At 37.4% G+C, this 19324-nt stretch overlaps 1 protein-coding gene across 4 annotated transcripts in view; it reads left to right on the forward strand.

Moving 5' to 3' along the window:
- The window catches only part of LOC108710851 (gamma-aminobutyric acid receptor subunit beta-2), a 142357-nt gene that overhangs the window by 114517 nt on the left and 8516 nt on the right, over window positions 1-19324 (forward strand). The gene's annotated exons all lie outside the window — the stretch shown is intronic.

Raw genomic sequence — 19324 nt, forward strand, 5'->3', positions numbered from 1 at the left:
AAAGTACACTGATGCTGATAAATACATTTACTTGTTAAAAGTTAATGCTGGCGAATTTATAGTTTTGAGTCCAATTGAAAATTGAGATATATGGTTTTAAAATAAATATTTCAACTAGAAATTATTTTACAATTATTTCTCACTAACTGCAGTATTCTAACACTTGCATAGTCACATAGTTAAGTAGGGTTTTAAACCTTAAATGCAAAAATAAAAAACCTTTTTAAAAAAAAAAAGTTGGGTTTTAAACCACTCCAAATAAACACCAATAGACACTTATACAGACCTGTCTATGCACTTATATATATATAACATGCATTATGGAATCAGTAGTATTTCAGCAGTGACATAAAGTTTATTGGATTAACATAAAATATGCACTATGTATCATAACAAATAAAGACAGGTGCATAAATTTGGGTACCCAAGCAGAGATATTACATCAATACTTAGTTGAGCCTCCCTTTGCAAAGGTAACAGCCTCTAGATGCCTAATTCTTTGAATTCTGGATGGCTGTATTTTATACCATTCGTCCATACAAAATCTCTCCAGTTCAGTTTAATTTTATGGTTGCCGAGCATGAACAGCCTGCTTCAAATCATCCTATAGGTTTTCAATGATATTCAAAACGGGGGACTGTGACGGCCATTCCAGAATATTGTAATTCTCCCTCTGCATAAATGCCTTTGTAGATTTAGATTTGTGTTTAGGGTCATTGTCTTGTTGGAATATCCAACCTCTGCTTAACTTCAACTTTGTGACTTATGCTTGAACATTATCCTGAACAATTTATTAATTTTGGGTTGAATTCATCCGACCCTCGACTTTAACAAGGGTCCCAGTCCCTGAACTAGCCTCACAGCCCCACAGTATGATGGAACCTCCACCAATAGCAGTTGTTTTTCTTGGAATGCTCTTCTTCCACCATGCAAAGCTCTTTTTGTTATGACCAAATAGCTACATTAATGTCTCAAAAATGACTGTGTCTTGTCTAAATGAGCTTTTGCATACAACAAGCAACTCTGTTTGTGTCGTGAGTGCAGGATTGTAAAAGGATGTACAAATACACCATCTGCAGCAAGATGTTCTTGCAGGTCTTTGGAGGGGATCTTTGGGTTGTCTCTAACAATTCTCACAATCCTCCGCATATGCCGCTCCTGTATTTTTCTTAGCCTGTCAGACCTGGGTTTTACAGCAACTGTGCCTGTGGCCTTCCATTTCATGATTACATTCCTTACTGTTGAAACTGACAGTTTAAACCTCTGAGATAGCTTTTTGTAGCCTTCTCCTAAACCATGATACTGAACAATCTTTGGTTTTTTTTGATAATTGCTTTGAGGATCCCATACTGTTACTCTTCAGAGGAGAGTCAAACAGAAGCACAACTTGCAAGTGGCCACTTTAAATACCTTTTCTGTATGGTTGGATACACCTGCCTATGAAATTCAAGGATTAACGAGCTAATACAACCAATTTGGTGTTGCCAGTAATAAATATTGAGCAGTTACAAGCATTCAAATTGGCAAAACTACAAGGGTACCCACATTTGATTTAATTGCATACAACTGAATACTGCTTCACTAAAAATCTTTCTTTAGAAAACACCCCAGTACTTAGATGTTCCTGGAAAATGAAAGACATACCACTGTTATCTTTTTTGTTAAAAGTGGAGTAAATTATTATGCAGGCTGAGAGGGGTTCCCAAACTTTTTCATATGACTGTATCTGTGAACCATGACAGTGTACCTTTTATAATGTAGTTTCAAGGAACTGTGCAGTCTGTGAAAATAAAAAAAATGTTTTCAATATAGTTATGATGTGATGTAATGTATAAAGGCTGGAGTAACTGGATGTCTAACATAATAGCCAGAACACTACTTCCTGCTTTGCAGCTCTCTTGGTTTCCACTGATTGGTTACCAGACAGTAACCAATCAGTGACTTGAGAGGGGGGGCACATGGGCCATAACTGTTTACTTTTGAATCTGAGCTGCATTCTGAGGATCAATTGCAAACGCACTGAACAGCTATGTCCCATGTGGCCCCCCTTAAAGTCACCAACTAACTAAGAATTAGAGAGCTGAAAATCAGGAAGTAGGTCTTTTTTAAACATCCTTCAATCCATCCTTTATAAATGACATCTTTGGCTAACTAACCAAATTAGAAACATGTTTTATTGTGCACAGCCTGTCTATTTACCCAGATTTTATTTTTATACAATTTTTTTCCTTTGTTTTCCATACCTTTTACCAGTTTATTTGCACATCTCCGCACTCTCTCTAGCTCGTTAACCATTAACATCCCTCCTAAGAACTAGAGAAATATTAAAAAAATGTTAGAATTACTTGACTTAAATGAAGCATAGTGCATAAATAAATAAATACATAAATATAAATATATATATATATATATATATATATATATATATATATATATATATATATATATTTCAGGCCACTCCAAAGTGAAAGTGTTTATTTTGAACTCAAAAGGCTTCCAGCCACAATCATTGGCAACAGAAAAACAGCTTCACTTTAGCAATATAAGTCCCAAAATAAGAACAGCTTACTTGAGCAAAATACAATGTCCAGCCTGCAAGGAGTGAACAGTCTGGTCTTTTAGAGAGGATCTTTTTTATGGAGTGCCGTTTGTCCCAAATACATTCTGTATACAAAACTATCCCTAATACACAGAATGAATGTCTCTCATGTTATATAAGTATTTGTAACAATACACAGATAAAAAAAAAATATACAAAAGACTTATTTCTATTAAAGAATGAAAACAAAATCTAGTTAGTGCACAAAAGGATGTCATTAAATCACAAACTCCATTCTGTACAGTTTAACAAGCAATCTGTCTCACAAATATATAACCTCCATGTAACGGACACACTTATGTGCAGAGTTACTTACAGAATGAATTATGTAAAAACAAAGTTGGACATAATATATAATAGTGTAACTAACTAGTGCTTGTCAAGCTAGATTTGACTGACAAAATAGATATCTGTGACAGAAAGCAAGATTTTATAGTACAGGATTCATTCTTTCCACAAAATGACAGTTTTGTTTCACAAAACAGATAAAATAACCATTCTGTGAAGCAACACTGTCAGTCACATTCCTGAACCAATAAGAACAAAGCTTATTGCCATATACAAACAAGATGAGAAGTGGCCAGCTCTGCTCCACATGGCTAAGGCAAAGTATCTGACCTGCTATAGAGGGCGCCCTCTAATGTCCCTTGTGCTGCATAGTAATAAACATGAACAAACCTTTCCTAAAAGAGCTGCTGTTAAACACTACAGGTTCATAAATGGAAGTTTTTACAAATGGCTGAGAAATATAATGCTGCACTTCTAATGATTGTAGAAAAAGAAAAGTATGCAAAACATAAATATGCTCATTTTAGGTGATATGGCTATTCTTATTGTAGTAACCTGCTTGTGTGGCTGTTTTGGTTATGGGCATTCCTGCTGTTTTGCCATTATCTTATGATTTACTCCTATTCCTCTTCCTGTCTAAGCTGAGAGCAATAATAGGATAGGCCACACCCACCTGCCATTAAATGTACCTGAAGTTACTGTGCTTGTCTGGCTGCTTTGCCTGACTTTCAGAGTCAGTTATAAGTTTTGTATATGATATTTAGACTCCAATATCTCCTCCTAGCTGTAATCTTGCACTAATTAGCTTGTAGTAGTCTCTTAATAATGTGCTTAGCTATAGTTCAACTACTACATAATAGATTTAGCCAGAGACTTGGGACTGATCATGTGCATCACACATTGTGTATAGTATGATGTGTAGGTTATATGAGCAGCCACTCCTGAGTATTGTGTGTAAACAAAAGACTTCAGGACTTCAACTTCACCTCCTTTCGTGAATTTGTGTCTTTTCACCTCTTCGGGACTTCAGCTTCGTCTTTTCGGCACTTCCGCATTCGGTAATATGTGAAATGGCCGCACGGCTCGGGCGCTCGTAAAGGGGACCCGGCTCTTTGAAAAATGCAGCACTTCTGGTCCCCCCTTCAGGCCCGGAACACTTGTCCCCCCTGCTGGCGGCCCTGGACATGCATGTGACATGGGCGCAGTTGTGCTCTCTGCTCTAGTGTTGTGCCCCCCTCGACCCACTCTTATGTGAAAGGGTTAAGCACTGGGCAGGTAAGGGGATGGTATCATTTATGGAGTCTTTTGTTATAAATAAATATAAAGCATTGTATAGCTTGTTGCTTCTATATAAATAGATTATGATCCCCTAAAATTGCCCCTGCCTAAATGACCCCCTTTTGTTTACACACAGTACTCAGGAGTGGCTGCTCATATAACCTAAACATCATACTATACAGAATGCGTGACTGTGCACATGATCAGTCCCAATTCTCTGGCTAAAGCTATTATGTAGTAGTTGAACTATACCTACCAACATTTTGGAAATAAAAAGAGAGAGACAAAAAATGTTTTTGCATGTAGTGCAGCAATTTTTTTTGACCACACCCATTTTGTGGCCGCACCCCCTAATTACCATGTTCATTTTTCAAAGTTTGGCAGGTTATAAAAATTTGAAAATATTCCTCCTTATCTAAACTGTTAAAATTTCTTATTTTCTTATCTCAAAATTGTTATAAAGCATCTTAGTTGCACCTGTTATCTGTACTGGCCTCTCTGCCAAAAGCCAATTAAGTTAGAAACTTTGTTTCTTTTTCTGGCTGTTCAGTGCAGAGAAAAGAGGGACTTTCCAGTACAAATGAGGGACCTCAAGTTGAGCTGTCAAAAGAGGGACTGTCCCTCTGAAAAAGGGACAGTTGGGAGGTATGTGTGCACATGATCAGTCCCAAGTCTCTGGCTAAATCTATTATGTAGTAGTTGAACTATAGCTAAGCACATTATTAAGAGACTACTACACGCTAATTGGTGCAAGATTACAGCTAGGAGGAGACATTGGAGTCTAACTATCATATGCAAAACTTATAACTGACTCAGAGCAAAGCAGCCAGACAAGCACAGTAACTTCTGGTACATTTAATAGAAGATGGCAGGTGGGTGTGGCCTGTCCCATTATTGCTCTCAGCTTAGACAGGAAGAGGAATAGGAGTAAGTCATAAGATAATGGCAAAACAGAGGAATGCCCTTAACCAAAATGGCCACACAAGCAGGTTACTACAATAAGTATAGCCATATCACCTAAAATGATCATATTTATGTTTTGCATACTTTTCTTTTTCTACAATCATTAGAAGTGCAGCATTATATTTCTCAGCCATTTGTAAAAACTTCCATTTATGAACCTGTAGTGTTTAACAGCAGCTCTTTTAGGAAAGATTTGTTAATGTTTATTACTATGCAGCACAGGAGACATTAGAGGGCGCCCTCTATAGCAGGTCAGATACTTTGTCTTAGCCATGTGGAGCAGAGCTGGCCACTTCTCATCTTGTTTGTATATGGCAATAAGCTTTGTTCTTATTGGTTCAGGAATGTGACTGACAGTGTTGCTTCACAGAATGGTTATTTTATCTGTTTTGTGAAACAAAACTGTCATTTTGTGGAAAGAATGAATCCTGTACTATAAAATCTTGCTTTCTGTCACAGATATCTATTTTGTCAGTCAAATCTAGCTTGACAAGCACTAGTTAGTTACACTATTATATATTATGTCCAACTTTGTTTTTACATAATTCATTCTGTAAGTGACTCTGCACATAAGTGTGTCTGTTACATGGAGGTTATATATTTGTGAGACAGATTGCTTGTTAAACTGTACAGAATGGAGTTTGTGATATAATGACATCCCTTTGTGCACTAACCAGATTTTGTTTTCATTCTTTAATAGAAATAAGTCTTTTGTATATTTTTTTATCTGTGTATGGTCACAAATACTTATATAACATGAGAGACATTCATTATGTGTATTAGGGATAGTTTTGTATACAGAATGTATTTGGGACAAACGGCACTCCATACTTTTTCCATGTCCGTTAGCTACCACCACGTAAAACTCCTTCTTTATCTCTCACACACACCCTCCACCTGCAGCCCACCTCCTTTAACCATCCCTTGGATGTCCAGTCCACCTCTGGCTGGTTAACCCCACGGTGTCTCTTAAAGGTGTGGCCCTTTAAGGCTTTAAGGGGTGACTTTAAAACCTAAATAATTTGGATATATACAGGCCATCCACAATATATCCCCTCCAGCTTGTACTATATATAATATATATATAAGTCGCAGTCACAGGTCTTGTGATATGATAAAAACTTTTATTGTGGGCACACACTAACGTTTCGAATGGAACGCCAGCCTTTTTCAAAGTGAACCAGAAACACAAACAACAGTATAAATACATTGTATGGCGGGAAGGAAGTGTGATGTGCAGAGGAATGTGACGTAACCCAAAAGCTGTATATTCTGTGTATATAGTGAATAAAGTACCCCCTCTTGTAAAATATATGGATATTATAAGTTACCGAGGCGTTTCATGACCATATAAAAACACGAGGCCGAAGGCCGAGTGTTTTTATAGAGGTCATGGAACTCCGAGGTAACTTCTAATATCCTCATATTTTGCAACTGGGGGTACTTTATTTATTATAATACACAAGTTTAAGTGAGTCATGTGACAGAAATGACATCAGAACTCACTGTTTATAACTGATGACATCAGAACTCACCGTTTATAAGGATATAATTTACAGGATATTCATGGCTTTTGTGTATTATAAAGGGTTATATACACAGAATATACAGCTTTCGGGTTACGTCACATTCCTCTGCATGAAACTCTTCCTTCCCGCCATACAATGTATTTATACCAATGTTTGTGTTTCGGGTTCACTTTGAAAAAGGTTGGCGTTCCACCCAAAACATTAGTTTGTGTCCACAATAAAAGTTTTCATCATGTCAGAAGATGCGGCTTCTTCAGACCTCTTCTATTCATCCACATCGAGGACTGCACCCACTCACGGCTGACTTGATTTTTCGTGAGTGCCGACATTCATTTACCTATATATACTGTATGTGTGTATATTTAGTTCATTTGACCATGAGTCTCCGGCATAAGATTTATGTTTAGCATTGTGTAAATTGCCTGCTACGTTTTTTGTGACACCATTTAATGTTTGTAGCTTCTGTCAGTAGCGTTCGTTGAGGGAGACGGACCCTGGTGCGTGACGCACAGCCGGGCCCCGCATTTGGCCGCATTTTCAGCAGCGAACGGACTGCTGGGGGGCCCTGAGGGGTGCGGGCCTTGGCCCCCTGCTCCCCCGGTAGTTCCGCCTCTGGCTTCTGTGGTAAAAATTAATATGTGTATATAAAGGTTAAGGGCCACACATGTCACGGAGGACTTCCATGAGCAGTGTTGGGCTGGAGGAGGCCAGAAAACCCAGGCAAAGTGCCAACCACTCCAATCGCTTCCTCCACCCAAGGGCCCATTACTCCAGTCTCTCTCTCCCCCCCCACACTAAGGGCCTGTTTCTCCGGTCACACACTTCCCCCCACTAGGTAAGGACTCCCTGCCTCCAGTGATTACCACTGCTACCAGTGCACTGTAAATTATCACCTGACACATTCAGACCCTCCTAGCACTCCATCACTGTACCCAGGTCTAGACTGAGAATCAAAATAGGCCCTGGCATTTCAGGCACATAGAGGCCCAAACAGCCCCCTACCAGCCCAATAAAGAGTGACTGTCTATGGCATCTTACAGCAGTCTCTCTGGCATTTGCCAGAACCCACAGATTGCCAGTCTGAGCCTGACTGTACCACACAGCCTGCCTGTGTGCCTAGGCTGGTGGTGCCGGGTTTTCTGATAATTTTTTTTAATTAAAATAAAAGTGTGGTAAGTACTCACTTACTCTTGCAGTTAGAGTCCTCAACAATGAATCCTCACGCCGTTACAGTAACTGAATACATTCAGATATAAAGGGCATCTTACATCAACACTTATAAGGCTTCTGAGAAAGTGGCTAGGTCAGCCACAAAACAAATTAAAGTGAAACTAAAGTCTAATATAGAATAATGTTAAAAATGCTGTATTTTAAATACTAAACATAAACTTGAACTTACTGCACCAGAAGCCTAATAAAACAAATGATTTATGCTTTCAAAGTTGACCACAGGGGGTCACCATCTTGTAACTTTGTTAATCAGCTTTGCAAGACCAAGACCATGCACATGCTCAGTGTGATCTCGGCTGCTGCTTAGGGATCGTCATAAATTATCAAAACAGCACAAGTCAAATAATATCTGCCATAGAAGCAGATACAGCAAAACTGATTAATAATCAGAAAATGCAGACTGCACAGGGGTCCTGTGTTGTCATGTAATCTAATGTGGATTTTATAATTTTTGCATTGTTTAATACAAACTTTCTCCAGCTCTGCAGAACCAGTGGCTGCAGCAAAAAAAAAATCCTTTACATAGAATACCAGTTTATCTGTTTAAATCTGGCTCCATGATCTTTGTCCCTGCAGCTGGAGTTGGAAATAGTAAAGGGGATGTAAAGGCAAAAATAAAATCCAATCCAATCGATTGCTTTACAGGGAAGAAAAATAAAGCTGCTTGAGTTCTGCATGGCTGGGAAGTAAGGTGGGGCCCCCCTGCTGTTCATAAGTATGATTGTTTCCTTGCAGAGCAGTTAAGGACTGTCTGACAATTCCTATCCACAGCAGTAAATGAAGGGAGAATTTCACTGCATATAGTCAGGTTTCTTATAAAAATGGTACATATTTTTTAAATAAAGTATATTGGAGATAGTTTTCTTTTCCATTAAAGAAAGTAAAAATAGGATTTTATTTTTTTGCCTTTACATGCCCTTTAAGCCAACCAAGCGCATGTCCTACTGTCAAATTGTTAAATGCTATATAAAGTAGATTGATTAAACCTTTGCATCTTTGGCTGACCATGTGCAAGTTGCCCCTACCAGTTTGTGCCTGAATGTATCAAACAAATGCTGAATGACCCACTGTTAAACATAGCAGATGTTTTATAGAATGTGAAACAATTTCTCTCTAGCTTTCTTCTGTCTAATATGCATACTTTGAGATATTTAATGAAAACAAAGCCACTTGATATTTATTGATGAGCATTTCCATGATAATTTTTCTAATGTGTTAATTATCCCAGGCTGTAGAAGAGGCTGAGACATCATTATCAGCAAAGTTTAAAATTAATTATCAGCATAGTTTAAAATTAGCATTTACATTTTTGATAACCGCATATTTATTTAATTATATAGTAAGTAATGTAACTGTCAGATTTGTATTTTTTGAAAGATATTAATGGGCACAAACATTAAGCAAAAGCTTTAAAGAGTATTTAAAAAGATTGTCTTTTTACAAGCCACCATAAGGAAAATTTGTGAATATCGGAAATACTGTAGGAATAGGGAGATCATTAGGAAGAAACTGAAATACAGGGCTAGGGATTTAGATGGAGATATAAATAGGGTCACTTTACACCTAGGGGCACATTTACTAATGGTCGAATATCGAGGGTTAATTAACCCTCAAAGTTAAATCCTTCAACTTCTAATATCGAAGTAGAAGGATTTAGCGCAATTTGTTCGATCGAACGATTCAAAGGATTTTAATACATTGATCAAACAATTTTCCTTCGATCCCAAATTGGCTAGAAAGCCTGTGGGGACCTTCCCCATAGGCTAACATTGATGCTCGGTAGGTTTTAGGTGGCGAATTAGATGGTCGAAGTTTTTTTTAAAGAGACAGTACTTTGACTATGAAATGGTCGAATAGTCGAAGGATTTTCAGTTTGAATGGTTCGATTTGAGGTCGAAGTCGAAGTAGCCAATTCGATGGTCGTAGTAGCCAAAAAAATACTTCGAAATTCGAAGTATTTTTTATTCTAATCCTTCACTCAAACTTATTAAATCTGCCCCCTACTGTAGCTTTTTTACTTTGTAGCTCCATTGAGAAAATCAAAGCCCCAAATCGATTATGAAGCCATTGCTCTTTTTAAACACTTGTGTGGAATTTGCTAGGATACTTAAATGAGACAAAAATGCCATATATTATATACAGAACTTATTACCTAAAGTTTCAGCTTCTCAATAGCAGTAGGGATGGATGAATTTTTTCACCTTGTTTCGCCGTGGAAATGACGCCCATAGACTTGTATGGTGTCGTGCGTCAAAAAAAAAAAAAAAGACGCGCGTCGAAAATTTTTGACGTCCATAGACTTTAATGGGCGTCAGCGAAACGAAACGGGTCAAATTCACCCATCGCTAAATAGCAGCAATGATCCAGGACTTCAGACTTGTCACAGGGGGTGACCATGTTGGATAGTGTCTGCGACACTCACATGCTCAGTGGGCTCTGAGCAGCTGTTGAGAAGCGAAGCTTAGAGGTTGATGCATTATCAAGCAGAAAATGAGGTTGACCTGCCATATATGGTGATGTTACAAGGCTGATAATGAATGAATTATGAAACCAGTTTCACTGACTTCTGTGCTGTCATGTAGTAATTATCTGTATTAATTAATCAGCCTTATATTTTGATATTTATAATCTGTGTGGTTGATCCCTAAGCTATGTAAGTGACAGCAGCACAGAGAATGTGCAGTGAATCAGCAGAAAAGAAGATGGGGAGCTACTGGGGCATCTTTGGAGACACAGATCTTTACTACTAAAGGGCTGTGGTTGCCTTGGGCTGGTACAGAAACCCAAAACATAATGTACAAAGTTTCTAGCTTACTCCTTTAATAAAGCTTTATTTCTCCTTCAAGCAATTAATTGTATCAATATGTACTCTCTAATGTGTCCATTTTAGGGCACCGTCATTTATGGGTGCTCTTTCTGTCTCATTTCTCCAAACTTTGCAACCTCAGCAGATCAGCAAAAGTTACTTTCTGACTGCACTTACTGCTCTCAGACATAAGATACCCTTAAATAACATGACCCATGCATGCGCCTACACTCGCTCATCTGACTCACAATTGCCAGTGACAAATATCATTATTGGAATGATCATAGCCACAGCTTTTATTAATTAAAACAGTGCATAGCATCAATACAAAATGTAAACGTGAATAATTCATCCATAAACATCCATTTATATAAAATTACAACAATGCCATTAATAATAGTAAGTAACACAAACGTGTCTGCCTGAGCCCATTGTCAGTCTACCCCTTCCAAACCAAGCCAGAATATCCTCCAGCCACCAAATCCCAACCTTCCTCCGCTTCGTTCACCTAAAATGGTGGCTAGCCCAGCCTACTCCTGTCTCCTTTGTTCCCCGCTCACTGCCCTGTTGCTATGCCCCTTCCCCCCCTTTCCTCCCCTTTCCTCCAATCTCTGACCTATCACCCGCTGGCAATGCAGAGCTAGGTCATGCCGCCCCTCCTCCGACTTCGCTGCTTTGGGGCTCTCATGATGCCAGGGTCGGACTGGGGGGCCCGGGGCCCACCGGGACTGCTGGACCAGGGCCCCTCTTCGCCCCCCCCTGTCCCCCTACTATGACGCGCCGAGCTCGGCACGACTGTGCGAATGCGCTGCTCGTGGTACATGCATGAAAGCATGTATGAGCGGCGTTGCTCGGTGCGCATGCGCGAGCTGCGGTGCGTATCGCCAAAAACTTTTTTTTTCTCCAAAGTGTTAATATTGGAAGAGGGGGTCTGGCCCAGCGGGGGCCCATGAGGGTCGGGGCTCACCGAGTTTTTTCCTGGTCTCCCGCCAGGCCAGTCCGACACTGCATGATGCATGGTGTTTTCTATAAGTAATGGCTTGAGACCATTATAACCTGCTCTCACAAGCTTCCAGTGAACTGAGGAAAAGCAAGGAAACATAAACACATTGGAGATAAAAGCGTTGGTTTATATTATTGTCATTCTAGTGATTGTCCGTATGTTTGAATACAAATTGGCTTCCACAGTATAGTGTCTAGAAATATATAGCAATATTACTAAAAGTAAACAAGATGTATATTCCTTTTGTACTGGCTAATATATGCAACATAATGCATATCTGGTAATTTGTTAGCAATTGCCTGGAATCTACACAGCAAATTGAAGGGACATTTGCATACCGAGAGTGTCCTTGTTTCAAATTAATGATAACTCGTTAGACCTAGAAAGAAAGTACTTCACTGAATGAATGACAGCTGCAGAAGCAGACAAAACTGACAACTGTTTGCACAAGCAGCTGATGATGAATAAAACTTTTTAAAGCAAAACATGCCTCATGCTTGATACATTGCTTTTTCGTGCCTGAATAGGAGTTTTATATCTGGAGCAGTTTGACATATCCAGATAAATTGTCTTGAGTTTCAGAGTTTAATTTTCTTAACTCTTATTTATGTTGCATCTTGTATTCAAAGAGCTGTGATATTTTGTGGTAACAGTATGAGAAAGATTTACAGAAGGGTAGTTTCATTCTAAGAATGATTTTTTTTATTTCTATAAAACTCTAAAAATTAGAGATTTATTAAGGGGCCCATTTACTTAGCTCGAGTGAAGGAATAGAATAAAAAAAACTTCAAATTTCGAATGTTTTTTTTTGGCTACTTCGACCATCGAATTGGCTACTTCGACTACGACTTTGACTTTTAATCGAACGATTCGAACTAAAAATCGTTAGACCATTTGATAGTCAAAGTACTGTCTCTTTAAAAAAAAACCCTAGTTCGCCATCTAAAACCTACCGAAGTACAATGTTAGCCTATGGGGAAGGTCCCTATAGGCTTTCTAATGTTTTTTTTGTCGAAGAAAAATCAAACGATTCAAAGGATTTAATCGTTCGATCAAACGATTTTTCCTTCGAAAGTTCGATCGAACGAATTGCGGTAAATCCTTCGACTTTAATATTCGAAGTCGAAGGATTTAACTTCGACAGTCAAATATCGAGGGTTAATTAACCCTCGATATTCAACCCTTTGTAAATCTGCCCCTAAGTGTAAAAAACACAAAAAAACTGTAATATAAATCTTTGCAAAGTAAAAATAATCTAGGTTATACAGTAGATACTGTCAATGGGAGCGTCACTGGACCTTTTTTAGTCCTCCAAATTTGAAGAGGTATTAGGATTTTTTATTCACCAGTAATTGTCTGGTAAACTCAAATTTATAGAGTTTTTCAGAATTTTTAGCCCACCGTTCTGGTTTTTTTCTTTCCATTTGTGCTTTTTATATTTGGATATTTTATCAAATTACATGGGAATCTTGGTTTTAAAGAATATGAGTTTATTTATGGTTTCAAAAAGCTTTAAACCACTGAAATGTTGATAAATGGATAAAATATTGCTGTTCTCATATATATATATATATATATATATATATATATATATATATATATATATATATATATACACTGTATATATAATACTTACATGCTAAGTACCTGATAAGGACCTTTTTGGCTCAAGCTATTTTTAGGAAACCCTGAGTGAGTTTCCAAACTAATCGTCGGCTTTCAGGCCGTTTTCACAAAAGTTTTACCAAAAATTAAGGAAATAGCCGAGCCTCTTCGTCCTGAAACCCTTTGTGAACTATGAAACTTACGTGGAGCTTCCTTAAAGATTGTTTGAGCCAAAAAGGTCTCTATTAGGTTCTTACAGTGTCGGACTAGCCTACCGGGATACCAGGAAAACTTCCGGTGTGCCCAGGTGTATGTGGGCCTCTTGCTTCTAACCATTTGGCCTATTTCATGTTCATTCCCTATTTATTTTATGAGAAAAAGAGGCTTAATAATGAAAGAATAGAGTATATTATGTAGAGACTAGGAAAATAAAGAGGTTGAGTGAGGAGAGGAGGTAAAATAGTTTGGAAAGTGGGCCCTCAGCCTAAGGTTTCTGGTGGGCCCCTGGCATCCCAGTCCGACACTGGGTCTTTAGCATGTAAACATTATATATATATATATATATATATATATATATATATATATATATATATATATATATATATATATATATATGTGTGTGTGTGTGAGAGCAGCAATATTTTATCCACTTAATGTGCACTACAGAAAGAACAGCATCCCTACCACAAGCAGGTAAAACTCTACAGTGTCTACTAATAATGTCTAAGCAAATCAACATGTCATACATCTAATATAATTACCAATACAAAGCATACTACAAGATTAGATCACTTGCTAATTAAATATTTTCATAGAGACTTGATCGTGTTACACACATTCGTTCAAACCTTCTACAGCTTGGTCATTGCAATGGGAATAATAACATTCCAATTACTTCTGTGAACATCTACCCCGCAGTCCTATTAACCACATAGTGGACAGATCTCCCGTGGGAACAGTAACTCAAGTAGGCCGTATTAAATCTGCTTATGTACACTGAATCTAAATTAGAATGAATGTGTACTGACAGCATTTTGTTACTGCCAAGCAGTGCAATTTATCTCTAATTCGACCCTATGGATGATGCATCCTTTAAAGTCGCATATTATAATATCACGAGTGATTACTATTGCATTTATTTACTGAAATACAAAATGTAAAATTTGTAGATTTGTGCTCCCACAGCTATGGGCTTTTTTACTTGGATATCTAGAGGGTACAGGTCTCGTCTGTGTGTTTAGAGGAGAGAAACGGTGCTGGTTGTTCCTAGTGAGTGAGAGAAAGCCTAAGTGAAGACCAAGGGGCCTGAGGAGCCTGAGACATGGCAAGAGTCTAATAAAGAGAGACAGAGTGCCTGAGCTTAAGATAGACAACTAGTGCCAAGGGACCTGTAAAAGGGTCTGGAGAGTGGCAGTGTTTGGAGAAAGTGTAACAGTGAAGTGTTTATTAGCCAACAGGGTAATATTTTAGAATATTCTGTTCCATTCCTTAAGTCAAGGGCACAACTGGCCATGAGAATAGTTCTTTATTTGACGTTTCAAGTCAGCTCACATTTCCCCCAATATAGCTAGAGGAGACAAGACAAAAGAATAGAAAACAGAGGAACTATAAGCACTTTTTCATAAGAACATGTATAAATCATAGGCTTTATTTAACCCGTTAGGTGCCAGTGTATTTAACTGATATCACACCTCCACTTTTTCTAACTCCTGATCACCCTCTGGCCTAGGTGATGATATTTGCACTTCTTTTAGAAAAACTGTTTCCATTATGGCAATACCCACCGTCCTCTAATGAGCCATCTATCTGCACATAGCTATTTTATTATGAACCATTGCAGTCAACTGGAAACAACCCAGGAACATTTATTGCCGATTATACTGATATGAAATCATTCCATGTTCCACAGCTTTAAATAAAAGTATTTACAAAACTGGAAGCATAATGTCGTATATTTGTTATTTGAACAGTACCTTTGGTTTCTTTTTCAATTCTTCTTAAAATGTCCATTTAAAAGATGTCTAAACATGATACAAGGTCAACATATTGGTGTTTTAAAGAGTGTGGTACATTGTTTGCTTATTCCTTTTTTCACTGGAAACCCTTGTGCTTTATGGGAGTGGACAGAGCAAGATAAACTAACCGAAAACTAAACTAAAACAGGGACAGTTGCTGGCCAGTCTTTTAAAGTAAGGTTGGCTCTAGTGGGAACTTGCTGAGTGAGCACATTGATTATTTTATGCAAGGCAGTAGATTTAAACATGCATATATCAACATATCACTAATAATTAATTGGAGCCTTGAGTCCCCAAAGCACAATATTCCCAGTGTATTCTCTCACAGGTAGCAAAAATAGACCAGTTTGCCCTGTTTCTTTCAACTGCATGTTTCTTAAAACCCGCTTTTCCTAATCTACAACATGCTTACCTCAGCTTTTAAACTGTAGTTTCAATGTCTTATTTTGTTCTTGATTAAATAATGTATTTAACCATCCTTCACATACTCTTTATGTAACCAACTTTCACATACTCTTTGGGGCACATTTACTTAGCTCAAGCGAAGTATTAGAATAAAAAATACTTCAAATTTCTAAGTATTTTTTTGGCTACTTCGACCATCGAATTGGCTACTTCAACATTCTACTAAGACTTCGAATCAAATGATTCTAACTAAAAATCGTTCGACTATTAGACCATTCGATAGTCGAAGTACTGTCTCTTTAAAAAAAACCTACCGACGTACAATGTTAGCCTATGGGGAAGGTCCCCATAGGCTTTCTTACTATTTTTTTATCGAAGGAAAATCGTTCGATCAATGAATTAAAATCCTTAGAATTGTTCGATTCGAAGGATTTAATCGCTTTTCCTACGATCGTTCGAACGAACGAATTGCGATAAATCCTACGACTTCGATATTTGAAGTCAAAGGATTTTACTTCGACGGTCAAATATCGAGGGTTAATTAACCCTCGATATTGGACCCTAAGTAAATGTGCCCCTTTGTGTACCCAACATGCAAAGGAAGTTACATGCAAGTTAATGAAGACCTTGTATTATAAACCATACAGTATATTCAGAATATCTACATATCTAACTATTCTTTTAATGTTACAGGTACAAAAACACACAATAGGGCTGCACTGTGTGCAAACCACAAAATCATTCACAATTTGCCATGTTCCTTGCCTGCAATACAAGACTCCTACTCACTCAGTGGTTTAACTTTGTGATTAAGTTAAAAATTGTGCACTGTGCAACCGGAGCCAGAATGTATGATGTTAAGAAAGTATGATTCGATTGGGAATTCAAAGTTGACTTTGAGAAAGGGGTAATGTGCTATCCCAACATGTAAATCTATGTAATGTGAAATTAGAGGAGTTTTAATCCACCCTGAGTACCTTGGAGTCTGCAGAAAGAGTACAATGAACTTTTAATTCAAAGAATAGGCTGGTTGTTTCTAAATGGACCATCCTCATAAGCCTGACTCCATGGTTATCGTTTTACCCGACGTCCACATTACCAAATGTGTTGGCTCCGTGAGTCTTTGCTTTTGTCTTCTTGATTATATTTCCTAACATACGTTTGTATTTTCTAGATTTATATAAATAGAAATGTAGATATAGAATTCTATATAGATACAGAATTGATAGGAATTTCATGGAACTCCCATAAAGAATAATCAGAACTGATGTACTATTTATCCAAAACACTAAATGCAGTTTTAACAATACAATACTAGTCTCCCAGTATGGCTCTCATTAAACAAAGTCCAAATTTCATTAGTGTCCTGTCTGGGGAAAACAGGACTTTCTCATTCTGAAGTCATAGATGTGTCTTTTGATTGCAGACAGTAAATATGACAAGTGAAACATGCACTGACATTATGTTATAAACTGTGTTATAAAGCTAGTTGGAGGCTTATAAATTATAGACAAGGTTAAAAATTGAACTTGTTACATAATATTAAGCATATTTTCAAACAATTATGTAATCCTTTATTCAGTACAACAGCCACTAACCGCTGCATTCAGAATTCCAAGTTTGGGGGGGGAGGACGGGAACGCTTTTTAGCATGTTGCCCTATGGGGGAAGAGACAAAATATATCCTTTCCATGCTACTATGTCCGTCATAGAGTGGTCTCTCCACATGTACTTGAAGAAAATTTGCCCTGATCCTTATGATAAATGTGATGTGGGCTGCATTGTGAACTCATCCCATTGTTACATTTAAAATACCCGCTATTGGACTGGGTTCAATACATTATTTAGCAGATTGTGTTGAGGGCAGTGATTTCTCCAGAGACAACAGTGACAGTGTGACACTCACCGGGTTGCTTACAGAATTGCTTATTTTTACTGCTTGCCTTCAACTAAAATTATATATTTGGGACATTGTGGTCAGGTCTTCAGGCTGCATGTGAAGGCACTAGCTAGGTCCACATTAATATTTGTCAAACAGTAACATATAGCAAGACCACTGACTGCTAGTGAAAAAGCCAGATGACCATAATGCCAAGACTCATTCTCCCTGCAAACACATTGCATATATTCCTACCTTTCAAATAGGTCAGAGACAGTGGGGGTCATTTAAAAACACTGGGCAAATTTGCACATGGGCAGTAACCCATGGCAACCAGATGATTGCTTTCACTGTTCAACCTGCAGCTGGCTGAAAAAAGCTAATCACTGATTGGTTGCTATGGGTTACTGCCCAGGTGCAAATTTGCCCAGTGTTTATAAATGAGCCCCTGAGAGTACATAAGTTATGTGACCTCCGATCTGACCTATAAGAAAAGTTGTTGGCTGGGACAGGATGGCTGTAGAGACTCTGGTCTAAAAGTCCAAATTAGGACCCTGGACCCTGGAGTTAGAATTGTCTAACTGCCTTATGAGGGCAAAATTCTGGGAGGGTGGCAAGTGCCCCTTTGCCCCTGTTTGCAGATGGCCATGTCTATTTTGCCTAGACATTTCATTCCAAAAATGTTAACAATATATTGACTTTAAACTAAATATAGATAGGTACAAATTATGTGATGAGTTGGGGTTATCTGTGCAAACAAAAAAGAAGAAAACAAAATAACATCATACGGCAACACATGCTCTATATATATATATATATATATATATATATATATATATATATATATATATATATATATATATATATATATATATATATATATATATATAGTGAATAAAGTACCCCCTTTTGTAAAATATAAGGATATTATAAGTTACCGAGGAGTTTCATGACCATATAAAAACACGAGGCCGAAGGCCGAGTGTTTTTATACAGGTCAGGAAACTCCGAGGTAACTTCTAATATCCTCATATTTTACAACTGGGGGTACTTTATTTATTATAATACACAAGTTTCGGTGAGTCATGTGACAGAAATGACATCAGAACTCACCGTTTATAACTGATGACATCAGAACTCACCGTTTATAAGGATATAATTTACAGGATATTCATGGCTTTTGTGTATTATATATATATATATATATATATATATCTATATATATATATATCTATCTATATATATATATATATATCTATATCTATATATCTATCTATATATATATATATATATATATATATATAGATATAGATATAGATATAGATATATATATATAGATATAGATATAGATATATATATATATATATATATTTTCCTATTAGCACAGCTGAAACCTGAAAATGAGTTGTATTCTGCAAATACTGTACTTTGTGCATTGGTAAGTAATTACTGCATTGCCCTGGAATTAATGCACAACTAACATGACCCAATTTTGTCCTGAAAGCTTTGTCTTTTTGCAAATTTAAATAGTGTGATAATGTCAAGTATGTAGAAAACCCTTCACCTAAATAGCCATTCTTTTAGTCTAATGTAGTGAATAAAAATCAGGACTCTAGAGAATTCCCCATGAAATGGCTATATTAATGGAGAGGGAGAATTATATTGCTTACATAAAAACATTCATAATAGCAGCTGGATAATAACTAGGTCTTTACATTGACAGA

This window comes from Xenopus laevis, chromosome 3L, assembly GCF_017654675.1.
Source record: "Xenopus laevis strain J_2021 chromosome 3L, Xenopus_laevis_v10.1, whole genome shotgun sequence".
In the NCBI taxonomy this organism is placed as follows: Eukaryota; Metazoa; Chordata; class Amphibia; order Anura; family Pipidae; genus Xenopus; species Xenopus laevis.